Source organism: Scyliorhinus torazame, chromosome 21 (genome assembly GCF_047496885.1).
Source record: "Scyliorhinus torazame isolate Kashiwa2021f chromosome 21, sScyTor2.1, whole genome shotgun sequence".
Taxonomy (NCBI): Eukaryota; Metazoa; Chordata; class Chondrichthyes; order Carcharhiniformes; family Scyliorhinidae; genus Scyliorhinus; species Scyliorhinus torazame.
The window spans coordinates 108,252,544-108,267,480 of NC_092727.1; the positions used below are offsets into that span (position 1 = coordinate 108,252,544).

Here is a 14,937-nt window from a genome sequence, read left to right on the forward strand (position 1 = left end):
TCCATGATACATTTTGGGGTTCTGAAAATGCCTCGCCCATAACAAAAGCATTGTTGGGACCCCCATCATCCCATGAGGACAGGTTATAGCTGACATGCCCAACACTAAGGTTTTCAGTGTCTTGGATTGGAAGTGTGGGTTTTGGCAAATTCCACTGAATGACGTTCACTACGTTCATGTCTTGGTGGGCAGATACCGTTTCCTCCATATTCCCTCTGAGATCCCCACTGACAACGGTTCATGGAGCAACTCCTTGCAGGCAACCTTGTGAAATCAGTGCTGATGACATCCTGGCCTGGGGACGCACAATGCAAGAACATGATGCACATTTGCATTTGGTCCTCATCAGAATCGGGACCATATATATAATTGAAGCTCAACACTGCCAAATGCAGATTCAGAGTCAACCAGATTCCTTACATAGATCATCTGCTTATAGCTGATGATGTGAAGCCAGATACAGACAGGAGAATGTCTATATGACAAATGTCCATTACCAAGGACATGCTCTCCTTGAAACCCTTCCTTGGTATGACAAACTATTTATACAAACTCATTCCCAGTGTGGTGAGGTGACTGGACCCCCTCCATCAACTCTTCCAACATGTCGCCGAATGGTGTTGGCAGGAGAACCGCCCTTTGCTTTCAACACACTGAAGCAGGTTCCCTGCGCCTCTCTGGTGTTACAATAGTGTGACGTTCGAGCATCTGCATTCCTATCAGTAGATGCCTCTCAGCATGGGCTTGCACAGGCTGTACCCAGAATGGCAGACCACCAGCATCAAGGGCCTCACTGACGTTGAAACTCATTGTGCCAGATCATGAAGGAACTCTTTGCTGGCCTGAGTTACCAATGGAACCTCCCCACGAGCTCCACATGTTCTTAACTATAAGAGTGGAGTTAGCTGCGCAAGACTGGCTGATTCTGCGTGGCCAGCAATTCTTCATGCCGACTTCTTTGCAGAGGTATTAACCCAGCAACTCCACGAAGAACACCCAGGGTTGAAAGCAACAAGGTGAAGGGAAAAGAGATCCTTGTACTAGCTGCCCATGCAAAAATAGAGAGGAAAGTGTCCAGATGTGCATCGTCCAATGTGCTCAAGCCTCAACAAACCAAAGAACCACTGCACCGACATGAAGTCCCAAACCTCTCATGTTCGCGAATGGTGGCTGACATATTGGAATTATAAGGGTCCTTCTCTGTTGATTCCCTTTTCTTTAGTTTGGCCGTTATCATTTTTGATCAATGTATGCTTAATGGTCAAGCAGCAGAGAAAAGAAGGAATTCAAGAAATTGCAACATAGTATATGGGCTGCAAAACCCAGACTTCTCACCATCCAAGGCCTGGGGCGGGACATGGTGCGACAAATTGGGTCATGGCCAATGAATTGGCCAAAAGACGGTTTTCTGCCTGGCAATAGGTGGTGATTGGGTCCTATTTGAGTGAAATGATTTTCAGAGACCCAGGGAGCTCAGGGGAATGGCCTGCTCCTCTTCTCTCTCTCTCTCTCTCTGACTGTCTATCTCTCTCTCTCTCGCTCTCTCCACAAAGGTTGTGGGTGTTGTATTTCTGAAACTGGAGAGACCTGGATCAGTCTACCATGAAATTACATGCTGCAAACAGAGAACTGGGGCTGGATTCTCTGCGCTCCGATGCCGAAATCGCATTCGGCGACCGGCGGTGGGGGCCGGGATTTGTTTCCCCGCACAAAATCAGGACTGGTTCCGCTATTCTCCGCCCCCCCGAAAAGGGCCGGACTGCGGGAGTACGCCACGCCGAGTATCCACCGCCTCAGGCGATTGCCTGAGGCCCACCCCATAATTCTCCGTCCCCGACCAGCGGAATTCCCGACGGCGTGGTTCTAATCTGGTCCTGCGATCGGGAACCTCGCGTCCAGGGCCGCCACAGTCGGGGGAGGGCCAAAACGGAGGACAGCGGGGCTTCATTCGGGACTGGGGGCTATGTGTGCGGGTGGTCCCAGGTTGGGCGAGCAGCTGACGCAGGGCACTCTTTTGGCGGTCCAGGTTGGCGAGCTGAGTCCGCCATGGAGCATGGGGGGGCATATTGCCAGCTGGGGAGGGTGTATTGCCAGCTGGAGCTGCGAGCTTCAGGACAGCTACCTGCTAGCCCCCTGCAAGATGGTGAATCTGTGGCCATTTGACACCTTGGGCGGGATTCTCCGGGAAGTGGCGGGGCGGGCAGAAACGGCACAGTGGAGTGGCGGGAACCACTCCGGCGTCGGGCCGCCCCAAAGGTGCAGAATCTTCCGCACCTTCAGGGGGTAGGACAGTGCCGGCGCGGTTTGCGTCCCGCCGGCCGGCGTGGAAGGCCTTTGGCGCCGTGCCAGCCAGGGCCGAAGGGACACCGCCGGCAGGCGCGGGTCCGCGCATGCATGGGAGCGTCAGCATCTGCTGACGTCATCCCCCCGCATGCGCACATGGAGTCACTTCCACACCGGAAATGATGGATGACCACGGCCTCCGGTGCGGAAGGAATAGAGTGCCCCCACGGCACAGGCCCGCCCGCGGATCGGTGGGCCCCGACCCCGGGCCTAGCCACCGTGGGGGCACATCCCGTGGACAGATCCCCCCGCGACCCCCCAATAACCCCGGAGGCCGCCCGCACCGCCAGGTCCCGCCAGTAAGGGACCAACTCCAATTTACGCTGGCGGGACTGGCTACAAGCGGGCGGGACTTCGGCCCATCGCGGGCCGGAGAATCCGGGCGGCCCCGGGGCCCATTGAGTCGCGCCGGACCCCGCTATTCTCCGAGGCGGGCGGCCTCCGAGTGCCAACAAACCACTCACGCCACGCCAGTTTTTGGGGGGTGGGAGAATTCGGAGGCCAGCGGGGGCGGGATTCATGCCGACCCCCGGCGATTCTCCGACCCGGCGGGGTGTCGGAGAATTCCGCCCCAGGTTTCCTGCCATAAAAGACCACAGTTTTCACGACGGCGTGGGGACATCGGCCCAAAAACGGAGAATCCAGTCCATGGTCTTGAAAGCTTACTTTGAAGGAAGGTCTGCTTGAAGACAACCATCTGAAAGAAAGACTCTTTTTCAGTTTGTTTATGATATTCACGCCTCTCGCCCTCTCTGTGTTTTTCTTTCCCATGTGTGTAGAGGATGGGGGGAACTGGTAAACCAGTTGTGTTTGCTGCATATTGCATTATCATTCTTGTTACAAATAATGAGATACACTCAGTTACACATGGCATCCCTCAAAGGATAATGACGGACAACGTCTCCACAAGTTCAAGAATGTTGAGCACTTCACAAGTAGCCACCTCTACCCACAGTCTGCAGTCTGGGTGGTGCGTTCCGTAAATAATCTCCTTGGGAAATGTATTTGAGATAACATGCACTACTCAACCTGCAAAACGTGGCACAGAGAATGTTCTCAAGGTCCTTCTGCAACCAATCATGGAGACAAATGTGGGTGTGCCAACAAAGAGGTAAAAAGTACTATGACACAATGCCTGGAGACTCTGAACTCTAGAATTAGGCCAAGCAGTCAGGATACAACCCACCCACGGCCAGAACAAACTGGCGATGGTATACAGTCATGCCGCACAACCAAACAGTTATGTGGATGCCTTAGACAGTGCTCTCTACCAGCGTCACCTGTTGCAAGTAGTCGAGCCAGCACCACCAACCAGCGCAGAATGCAATGCAGTGAGTCTGCACTCTGCTTCCTCTGCGCCAGAGGAAATGGAGGCCCCTCCCCATGCCAATGCAATAGGTACTGCCACCACTAGGTACACCACAAGGATGCTTGATGCCATACAGCCTGAGAACAACTAGCCGAGGGCTCTCAAAGCACAGCCAAATTGCACAATCACATGTTCAGAGTGCCTGAGCAGGTCAAATTCAAAGTTAAAGTTAAAATCCCGCCCCCGCCCCCGCCGAAGTCTCCGAAGGGAGAAAAGTCGGCGGGGCGTTAATGGCGCCGCTGCCGCGGAGAATGTCACGGGTCTGCGCAAGGCAGCCGATTTTCGGCCTGCCGATATTCTCCTTTCCGGATGGGCCGAAGTCCCGTCGACGTGATGACCGTTCACGTCGACGTCAATCAAACCTCCTTTTCATCGGCGTGACCCGGTGCTCCAGGCTCACGCCGACCAGCGAGGAAGTGAGTGACGGCCTGGGGGGTTGGCTCTGGGCAGGAAATGGCGTGGCCGCAGACTGATTGCGTGAGGAGAGGTGTGTCTCGGCTTGTGTGTGTGTGCGGCGGGGGGGGGGGGGGGGGGGCGGGGGGGTGGTTAGAGTAGGCTGGGCTCCGGGGGAGTGCCGGGAGGGGGTCCGTGTCGGGGTGGAGGTTGTGGGTTGGGGAGGGGGTCCGTGCCGGGGTGGAGGTTGGGGGGGGGTCCGTGCTGGGGTGGAGGTTGGGGGGGGGGTCCGTGCCGGGGTGGAGGTTGGGGGGGGGGTCCGTGCTGGGGTGGAGGTTGGGGGTTGGGGAGGGGGTCCGTGCCGGGGTGGGTGATGGGAGGGCAAATGAGTTGGTCCACCTGGCCAGGTGCCAGCCTCCAACAGTTGGACCCATGCGGTCCATGCCACCTGGCTGGGGGGAGGAGGGGATATGGGCAATGATGACATGTCGTCGTTCCCCTCCCCCCCCACCAGGCCGTCATGTTTTCAGACCATCCAGCGATGTTGGCCGCCGTGGTGGCAGCCGCTCATGTCTATGTTGCCCTGGATGAGGAGGAGGAGGAGGAGCGTGCCAGAGAGGCGGCGCAGGCTGCCGCAGAGGGGCAGGCGGCAGCCGCCCAGGCTGGAGGGACACCTGACCGACAGGACGAGGAGGGGGAGGAGGACGTCGTGGCCCCACGGCAACGGAGGTACCCGAGGGCGCCCCGTGTGTACCGGCCCCGGCAGTCATACCAGGACCTCACGGACCGGGAATGCAGGAGGAGACTCCGGATGAGCCGGGAAACCGTGGCACAAATCTGCCACCTGCTGGCACACCTGTCACCGCGTGGCACTGGCAGGGGACACCCTCTCCCCGTGTCCGTCAAGGTTACGGTGGCCCTGAACTTTTATGCAACGGGGTCATTCCAGGCACCGAGTGGGGACCTGTCCGGCATATCGCAGACATCGGTGCATCGGTGCATCCGGGCAGTGACAGATGCCCTTTATGCCATGGCGCACCGCTACATCCGCTTCCCCGTGGACCGGGCCAGCCAAGATGCCCGGGCCGTGGGCTTCTCTGCCGTTGCCGGGTTCCCCATGGTCCAGGGCGCGATCGATGGGATGCACGTCGCCGTGCGGCCACCTGCAGAGAACAGGGCCGTGTTCACTAATAGGAAGGGGACCTATTCAATGAACATACAGGTGGTCTGCGACCACCGCATGATGATCCTGCACGTCTGCGCCCGTCACCCAGGCAGTGTACACGACTCATTTGTGTTGTCGCGGTCATCCATCCCCGGCATGTACGAGGGACGCCATCCCCGGCTGAGGGGCTGGTTGCTGGGCGACAGGGGCTACCCATTGCGATCGTGGCTGCAGCTGCAGAAAGGCAGTTCGAGGAGTATCAGCCTACTGAGGTAGTATGGGTTGAAGTCAGAAATAGGAAAGGAGCAGTCACCTTGTTAGGAGTTTTCTATAGGCCCCCCAATAGTAGCAGAGATGTGGAGGAACAGATTGGGAAACAGATTTTGGAAAGGTGCAGAAGTCATAGGGTAGTAGTCATGGGCGACTTTAACTTCCCAAATATTGAGTGGAAACTCTTTAGATCAAATAGTTTGGATGGGGTGGTGTTTGTGCAGTGTGTCCAGGAAGCTTTTCTAACGCAGTATGTAGATTGTCCGACCAGAGGAGGGGCAATATTGGATTTAGTACTGGGTAATGAGCCAGGGCAAGTGATAGATTTGTTAGTGGGGGAGCATTTTGGAGATAGTGACCACAATTCTGTGACTTTCACTTTAGTAATGGAGAGGGATAGGTACGTGCAACAGGGCAAGGTTTACAATTGGGGGAAGGGTAAATACGATGTTGTCAGACAAGAATTGAAGTGCATAAGTTGGGAACATAGGCTGGCAGGGAAGGACACAAATGAAATGTGGAACTTGTTCAAGGAACAGGTGCTACGTGTCCTTGATATGTATGTCCCTGTCAGGCAGGGAAGAGATGGTCGAGTGAGGGAACCATGGTTGACAAGAGAGGTTGAATGTCTTGTTAAGAGGAAAAAGGTGACTTATGTAAGGCTGAGGAAACAAGGTTCAGACAGGGCATTGGAGGGATACAAGATAGCCAGGAGGGAACTGAAGAAAGGGATTAGGAGAGCTAAGAGAGGGCATGAACAATCTTTGGCGGGTAGGATCAAGGAAAACCCCAAGGCCTTTTACACATATGTGAGAAATATGAGAATGACTAGAGCGAGGGTAGGTCCGATCAAGGACAGTAGCGGGAGATTGTGTATTGAGTCTGAAGAGATAGGAGAGGTCTTGAACGAGTACTTTTCTTCTGTATTTACAAATGAGAGGGGCGATATTGTTGGAGAGGACAGTGTGAAACAGATTGGTAAGCTCGAGGAAATACTTGTTAGGAAGGAAGATGTGTTGGGCATTTTGAAAAACTTGAGGATAGACAAGTCCCCCGGGCCTGACGGGATATATCCAAGGATTCTATGGGAAGCAAGAGATGAAATTGCAGAGCCGTTGGCAATGATCTTTTCGTCCTCACTGTCAACAGGGGTGGTACCAGGGGATTGGAGAGTGGCGAATGTCGTGCCCCTGTTCAAAAAAGGAACTAGGGATAACCCTGGGAATTACAGGCCAGTTAGTCTTACTTCGGTGGTAGGCAAAGTAATGGAAAGGGTACTGAAGGATAGGATTTCTGAGCATCTGGAAAGACACTGCTTGATTAGGGATAGTCAGCACGGATTTGTGAGGGGTAGGTCTTGCCTTACAAATCTTATTGAATTCTTTGAGGAGGTGACCAAGCATGTGGATGAAGGTAAAGCAGTGGATGTAGTGTACATGGATTTTAGTAAGGCATTTGATAAAGTTCCCCATGGTAGGCTTATGCAGAAAGTAAGGAGGCATGGGATAGTGGGAAATTTGGCCAGTTGGATAACGAACTGGCTAACCGATAGAAGTCAGAGAGTGGTGGTGGATGGCAAATATTCAGCCTGGATCCCAGTTACCAGTGGCGTACCGCAGGGATCAGTTCTGGGTCCTCTGCTGTTTGTGATTTTCATTAATGACTTGGATGAGGGAGTTGAAGGGTGGGTCAGTAAATTTGCAGACGATACGAAGATTGGTGGAGTTGTGGATAGTAAGGAGGGCTGTTGTCGGCTGCAAAGAGACATAGATAGGATGCAGAGCTGGGCTGAGAAGTGGCAGATGGAGTTTAACCCTGAAAAGTGTGAGGTTGTCCATTTTGGAAGGACAAATATGAATGCGGAATACAGGGTTAACGGTAGAGTTCTTGGCAATGTGGAGGAGCAGAGAGATCTTGGGGTCTATGTTCATACATCTTTGAAAGTTGCCACTCAAGTGGATAGAGCTGTGAAGAAGGCCTATGGTGTGCTCGCGTTCATTAACAGAGGGATTGAATTTAAGAGCCGTGAGGTGATGATGCAGCTGTACAAAACTTTGGTAAGGCCACATTTGGAGTACTGTGTACAGTTCTGGTCGCCTCATTTTAGGAAGGATGTGGAAGCTTTGGAAAAGGTGCAAAGAAGATTTACCAGGATGTTGCCTGGAATGGAGAGTAGGTCTTACGAGGAAAGGTTGAGGGTGCTAGGCCTTTTCTCATTAGAACGGAGAAGGATGAGGGGCGACTTTATAGAGGTTTATAAGATGATCAGGGGAATAGATAGAGTAGACAGTCAGAGACTTTTTCCCCGGGTGGAACAAACCATTACAAGGGGACTTAAATTTAAGGTGAAAGGTGGAAGATATAGGAGGGATATCAGAGGTAGGTTCTTTACCCAGAGAGTATTGGGGGCATGGAATGCACTGCCTGTGGAAGTAGTTGAGTCGGAAACATTAGGGACCTTCAAGCAGCTATTGGATAGGTACATGGATTACGGTTAAATGATATAGTGTAGATTTATTTGTTCTCAAGGGCAGCACGGTAGCATTGTAGATAGCACAATTGCTTCACAGCTCCAGGGTCCCAGGTTCGATTCCGGCTTGGGTCACTGACTGTGCGGAGTCTGCACGTCCTCCCCGTGTCTGCGTGGGTTTCCTCCGGGTGCTCCGGTTTCCTCCCACAATCCAAAGATGTGCAGGTTAGGTGAATTGGCCAATGATAAATTGCCCTTAATGTCCAAATTGACCTTGGTGTTGGGTGAAGGTGTTGAGTTTGGGTAGGGTGCTCTTTCCAAGAGCCGGTGCAGACTCAAAGGGCCGAATGGCCTCCTTCTGCACTGTAAATTCAATGATAATCTATGATTAATCTAGGACAAAGGTTCGGCACAACATCGTGGGCCGAAGGGCCTGTTCTGTGCTGTATTTTCTATGTTCTATGTTCTATGTGGCTGATGACGCCTATACGGAGGCCACGCAATGAGGCGGAGAACCGCTACAATGATGCCCATGTAGCGACAAGGGGAGTGATCGAGAGGTGCTTTGGCGTGCTGAAGATGCGTTTCAGGTGCCTGGACCTCTCTGGGGGCGCCCTCCAGTATCGGTCAGATAGGGTTGGCCGAATCATTGTGGTGTGCTGCGTCCTGCACAACATAGCCCAGCAGAGGGGCGATGTGCCGCAGGCAGAGGAGGGTGGAGTGGAGGAGCAGCAGGAAGAGGCCCAGTCCTCCCCAGATGAGGGGGATGGGGGCAATGGTCAGGGCAGACGGGGTAGACACAGGCGGGTGGCTGTCCACCGTTACCGGCTGGCCCAGCGGGCACGGGACAGACTGATATACGCCCGCTTCACTGACTAGATGGGCGTGGGAATCGGGCAGTATGGCCACAGACCGCACACCATGACAACAGCCGACCACCCACACCCCCCACCCATCCACCCACCCAGCACCCTCACCCCCCTCCCCAACCCCACACAACCCACCCGCATGCACACCACCCCCCCACCCTCAATTGCCGATCCACCGGCGGCACAACGGGCCGGGCTCACCCAGTTGCGGGTGGACGCGTGTCTATCGCAGGCCATGGAGGATGATGACAACCCGCCTCCGATGAGCTCCTGGCTCTACATCGTTGGACTATGTCTGACCCATGGCCACAGTACCACCATCCACCCGGACCATCCCTGCATGCGGCTGTGACACCGCAGCGCACGGTCCCGTCCTCTGCCCGGGGGATGTTGATGGCGGCCCAGGGGGAAGGGGGCAGACTCACCTGGGGCTGAGGTAAGACCACCCGTCACACACACACTTGCGCTCAACGTACATGACACGCCCGCACACTTTGGACAGAGCACAAAGGCAGCTTCGGTAGGTGTAACATTGACTTTAATAACCAAAGGAGTTCATGCACATGCCCTAGCCCCTAAAACTCATCTGTGCCCTGCACCCGTGCCAACTTACTCAGTGTCTAATTGTTTGGCCTTACGGGCCCTTTGACTACGTCTACGTGGTTCCCCAGACGGTACAGCAGAACTGGAGGTGGACTCCTGTGATTCCTGCCCTCTGACACCGGATCCCTTTGGCGGCCGTTTCCTGGGGCGTCCTGGCCTAGATGGGCCAGGCTGCGGCCCGGGCGACTGGGATGGCGAGCTGCCAGCCTGTCCTGCCCGTTGCCCACCCGATGCACCTGGGACGGAAGGGGGGGAGTCCGAGGTGTCGCGGTGTAACGGGAACTCCCCTACAGAGGGAGCCGGGATGGACCACACCACCTCCTCCTCCCTCGGGGTGCCCGATGGCCCCCAGGCCTCTACATGGGTGGGGGATGCGAACGGACTGGCCATCCGACGCGCCCCCGACATCTGGCGCTGCCAGTCCTGGAGGCCAGTGCTGGTATCGACAGGGGTCTGCAGGTTTGCAGCCATGGAGCCCAGGGGGTTGTCGAACCCTGTCTGCGACAGTGCGACGCCAACTCGCACATGGCCACTGGCGCCGATGCCCTCAGCGATGGCCTGCTGAGACTGGGCCATGGCCTGCAGAGACTGGGCCATGGCCTGCAGAGACTGGGCTATGGCCTGCTGAGACTGGGCCATGGCCTGCTGAGACTGGGCCATGGCCTGCTGAGACTGGGCTATGGCGTTGAGCGCCTCTGCCATCTGGCGCTGGCACTGGCTCATGGCCTCCTGTGAGAGGGCAGCCATTTCCTGGGCCACAGACGCCGCCTGCACGGAAGGCCCCAGGCCTCGCAAACCGTTCCCCATGTCTGACACCGTCGCACCCATTGCCTCCACCGCGGACGCCACCCGTGCGGTGTCAGCCTGGGTGGCACGCATGACCGGGACCACTCCCAGCTCCTGGACGCGGGTGGACTCCTCCACCTGCGACCGCAGCCGCCGCAAGCCACCCGTCACCCTATTCGCTCGTCTCCGTGTCGGTGGTTGCATCGGATCTATGTGTGGGTGTGGTAACTGCAGGAACCCAGGATCCATCTGGGCGGCAGATGTTCGCTTGGCCTGGGCTGCCCTCCGACCGCCCGGTCCCTCTGCTGCTCCTACCTCCACCTGCTGTACCGGGACGGCTGTGTTGTGCGCACCAGTGAGTGTACCAGACGCCTCATCACTAAAGTGCCCAACCGTGGTGAGTGTTTCTGCGATGGTGGAGGGTGTTGGTGACAGCAGTGGCGTTGTGTCGTGCTCTTCGTCCCACTCTGAGTCCATGGCACTTTGGGGTGGGGGTTCGTCTCCACCCATCCACTCTGAGTCACTGTCCGGTATTTCGTCTTCCCGGGTAGGGGTGTCCTGGGTAGTGCTGTCCCGGGTAGTGCTGTCCCGGGTAGGGGTGTCCTGGGTAGTGGTGTCCCGGGTAGGGGTGTCCTGGGTAGTGGTGTCCTGGCTCGGATGTGACGGGGGCCTGTGGCTGCCCCCCTCATCGCTGGGTGGTCGCTCCCGCACGTGACGGGGGTGTCGTCTCCCTGTTGCTCCAGGTCTCTCCGTCTCCCGTGGTGTGCGAGGGGCATCCTGCGGGCGTCGCATGCTGGAGGGTCCGGGTCTCTCCGTCTCCCGTGGTCTCCGAGGGGCATCCTGCGGGCGTCGCATGCTGGAGAGTGCGGGTCTCTCCGTCTCCCGTGGTCTCCGAGGGGCATCCTGCGGGCGTCGCATGCTGGAGGGTGCGGGTCTCTCCGTCTCCTGTGGTCTCCGAGGGGCATCCTGCGGGCGGTCTGCATCTGCGGGGATGGGTGCTTGGACGTTTGGTCCTGCGATACACAATGAAGCATGCATGGTTAGACATCAGGCAGTGATCAGGTGATACGGGGGAGGGGAATATAGGGGAGGGGGGATATGGGGACGGGCTGTTGGTGGCTCACTTGCTCGTGGGGCCCCGACCTCTGCATCAGCAACCTCCCGGTCCTCAGGTCCGCCAGCCAGTTCCAGGGCCCTTTCCTCGTGTACGGTCAGTGGCCTCTCATCAGCGGGCCCTCCTCCAGTCCTCACATGCTCCCTATTGTTGTGTGCGCGCTTCTCCTGTGGGGGGGGGGGGTGGTGGCAGGGGTAAAAGGCAACAGTGTTAGGCAGGTATATGAATGCACGCCATCGGTTGCGCGTGCATTGCAGAGGTTAAGGTTAGGGCTGGATTCACTTGGGGATATGGGGGATATGGGGGAGGGGGGATATGGGGGAGGGGGGGATATGGGGGAGGGGGGATATGGGGGAGGGGGGATATGGGGGAGGGGGGATATGGGGGAGGGGGGATATGGGGGATATGGGGGAGGGGGGATATGGGGTAGAGGGGATATGGGGAGAGGGGATATTGGGGAGGGGGGATATGGGGGATATGGGGGAGGGGGATATGAGGGATATGGGGGAGGGGGGATATGGGGAGGGGGATATGGGGAGGGGGGATATGGGGGAGGGGGATATGGGGGAGGGGGGATATGGGGGATATGGGGGAGGGGGATATGGGGGAGGGGGATATGGGGGAGGGGGGATATGGGGGAGGGGGGATATGGGGGATATGGGGAGGGGGGATATGGGGGAGGGGGGATATGGGGGACATGGGGAGGGGGGATATGGGGGATATGGGGGAGGGGTTATATGGGGAGGGGGGATATGGGGGAGGGGGGATATGGGGGAGGGGGGATATGGGGGAGGGGGATATGGGGGATATGGGGGAGGGGGGATATGGGGGAGGGGGGATATGGGGGATATGGGGGAGGGGGGGATATGGGGGAGGGGGGATATGGGGGATATGGGGGAGGGGGATATGGGGAGGGGGGATATGGGGGATATGGGGGAGGGGGGATATGGGGGAGGGGGGATATGGGGGAGGGGGGATATGGGGGATATGGGGGAGGGGGATATGGGGGAGGGGGGATATGGGGGAGGGGGGATATGGGGAGGGGGGATATGGGGGAGGGGGGATATGGGGGAGGGGGGATATGGGGATATGGGGGAGGGGGATATGGGGGAGGGGGGGATATGGGGGATATGGGGGACGGGGGATATGGGGGAGGGGGGATATGGGGGAGGGGGATATGGGGGATATGGGGGAGGGGGGATATGGGGAGGGGGGATATGGAGGAGGGGGGATATGGGGGAGGGGGGATATGGGGGAGGGGTGATATGGGGGAGGGGGGATATGGGGAGGGGGGATATGGGGGATATGGGGGAGGGGGATATGGGGGAGGGGGGATATGGGGGATATGGGGGAGGGGGGATATGGGGGAGGGGGGATATGGGGGAGGGGGATATGGGGGAGGGGGATATGGGGGAGGGGGGATATGGGGGATATGGGGGAGGGGGGATATGAGGGATATGGGGGAGGGGGATATGGGGAGGGGGATATGGGGGAGGGGGGATATGGGGGAGGGGGGATATGGGGGAGGGGGGGATATGGGGGATATGGGGGAGGGGGTGGATATGGGGGAGGGGGGATATGGGGGATATGGGGAGGGGGGATATGGGGGATATGGGGGAGGCTCACCCTGCCTGCTCTGACGAGGCCGTTCACCTTCTTGTGGCACTGGGTGCCTGTCCGTGGTGTTAGGGCCACAGCGGTGACGGCCTCTGCCACCTCCCTCCACAGACGCCGGCTGTGACGTGGGGCAACTCTGCGGCCGTGCCCGGGATACAGGGCGTCCCTCCTCTGTTCCACCGCGTCCAGGAGTGCCTCCACATCGCGTGACTCGAACCTCGGGGCTGAGCGACGGCCAGCCATCAAGTCGGGTGTTGCGGTCGGGTGTTGCGGTCGGGTGGGGGGGAGCTGCGCGGCCTTATGAGCCGTCACGCAGTGCAGCGCGTATGACGCTGCACGGCGTGAACCACTGCGCAAGCGCGGATCCCGTTACGTCGCTGCTAGCCCATTTCGGGCCGCAGACTATCGGCCCATTTTTATGACGTGACGCAAGTGGGATTTGCGCCGTTTTTTGCGCCAATCGGCGGAGTTTCCGCCAATAACGGAGAATTTCGCCCCTTATCTCTAGTGTCTTTTGACGAGTAACTGTTGCAAAATGCTTCTTGCCAAGAGAATAGCACCATCTTCAGTTTTGAAAGCAGATAAAGATGAATGTTTATTTGAGGCATTTGACCTGCAGTAAAATTCACATACTGTGATCTTTGGACTGAAATAAGAAAACCCACTCCAGTGGTTCAGTGGTACGGAACTTGAATATTGCTGAACAAAGTTGTCAGTTAGTGTATTTCCTTGGCCCCAGTAGGCCACAAGGCCACAACTGTGTTCTTCCACCAGGTTCCTGTTTTGTTGGGGCTTGTGCCATAACCCATGTAAGCCCCATGTTGGCCTCACGCCCTAAGCACCTCACGACCTTGGGTGGGGTGCTCTTTCCAAGAGCCGGTGCAGACTCAATGGGCCGAATGGCCTCCTTCTGCACTGTAAATTCTATGATCCTGCAATCTGGAGGACCAGGGCTCTGTTAGTCTGGCCCCTCGCCTGAAACCTGCCTGGCATAATTAAACCTGTCAGGGGCCTAAACCCTGCCGGCATAGCTCCCAGAATCTCCAGGGCTTGCACACCTCCCCACCACAATGAGGTCACAGCACACTGTGAAGCCTCACTAAGCGGCATGCTGTTAAAGCTTTTCATCTTGCACTCATCAGATAGTTCACAAGAATACCAATAGGAAAGGGAACAATGATATATACCGCATGAGAAGAGAGTGCTGATTGGTTGGCACGTGGATTCTGATTGGTAGAAAAGTTGCCATAGAACATGCTCCAGAGAACAGTTAACTATTGCGATTGTTTTTGTTTAAATCAAGCCAGGCAGATCAACTCAAGGTGTTGCCATGGTGAATGAACCAGGAAATGGCTATCCCTCCTCCACGCCTAGCTTTTGTTGAGTTGAAAAAGGCACAATGCTGAGATGTGCTCCTTCTGTCTGCAAAGGACAGGGCCTGTGTGTGGTGTGTGAATATATTAGCTTCTAGAAGCAGGATGCCCTCCCCCTCCATCCATCCCCAAAATACTCAGCCCCAGTTCTCACCACAAATCCAGATATATGTATTTCTAGCTGGATAGAAATAGGGGGAGAGTTACATTTGATTGTTTCCACTCCTTAGTTCCACTGCTCAATTCAAGCATCCTGAGACCCATCACAATTGGAATGGCAACATAGTGGTAATTGTAGAGTGACCTGTCGCGTGATGACATGGTTACTTAAGAGGTCATGTGACAGAAGCATGGGAGCTCTCCCCAGAGCATGCACAGAGTAGAGCCATGTAATAGCTGCACAGCTAGTGAATAAACGATTGCTTGTTATAAGTCCTTGGTTGCCATTCTTTAGGAACCCAGCACTTCTGCAGTAATGTTACTGGACTAGAAATCCAGAGGCCTGACCTAATGCTCTGGTCATGCGTTCAAATCATACCATGGGCTAATCAAATTTAAACTCAAT

The 14,937-nt window shown here is 56.4% G+C and overlaps 1 pseudogene; it reads left to right on the forward strand.

The window, feature by feature from the left end:
• LOC140398069 (all-trans-retinol 13,14-reductase-like) overlaps nt 1-14,937 on the forward strand; it is a 77,233-nt pseudogene that overhangs the window by 739 nt on the left and 61,557 nt on the right.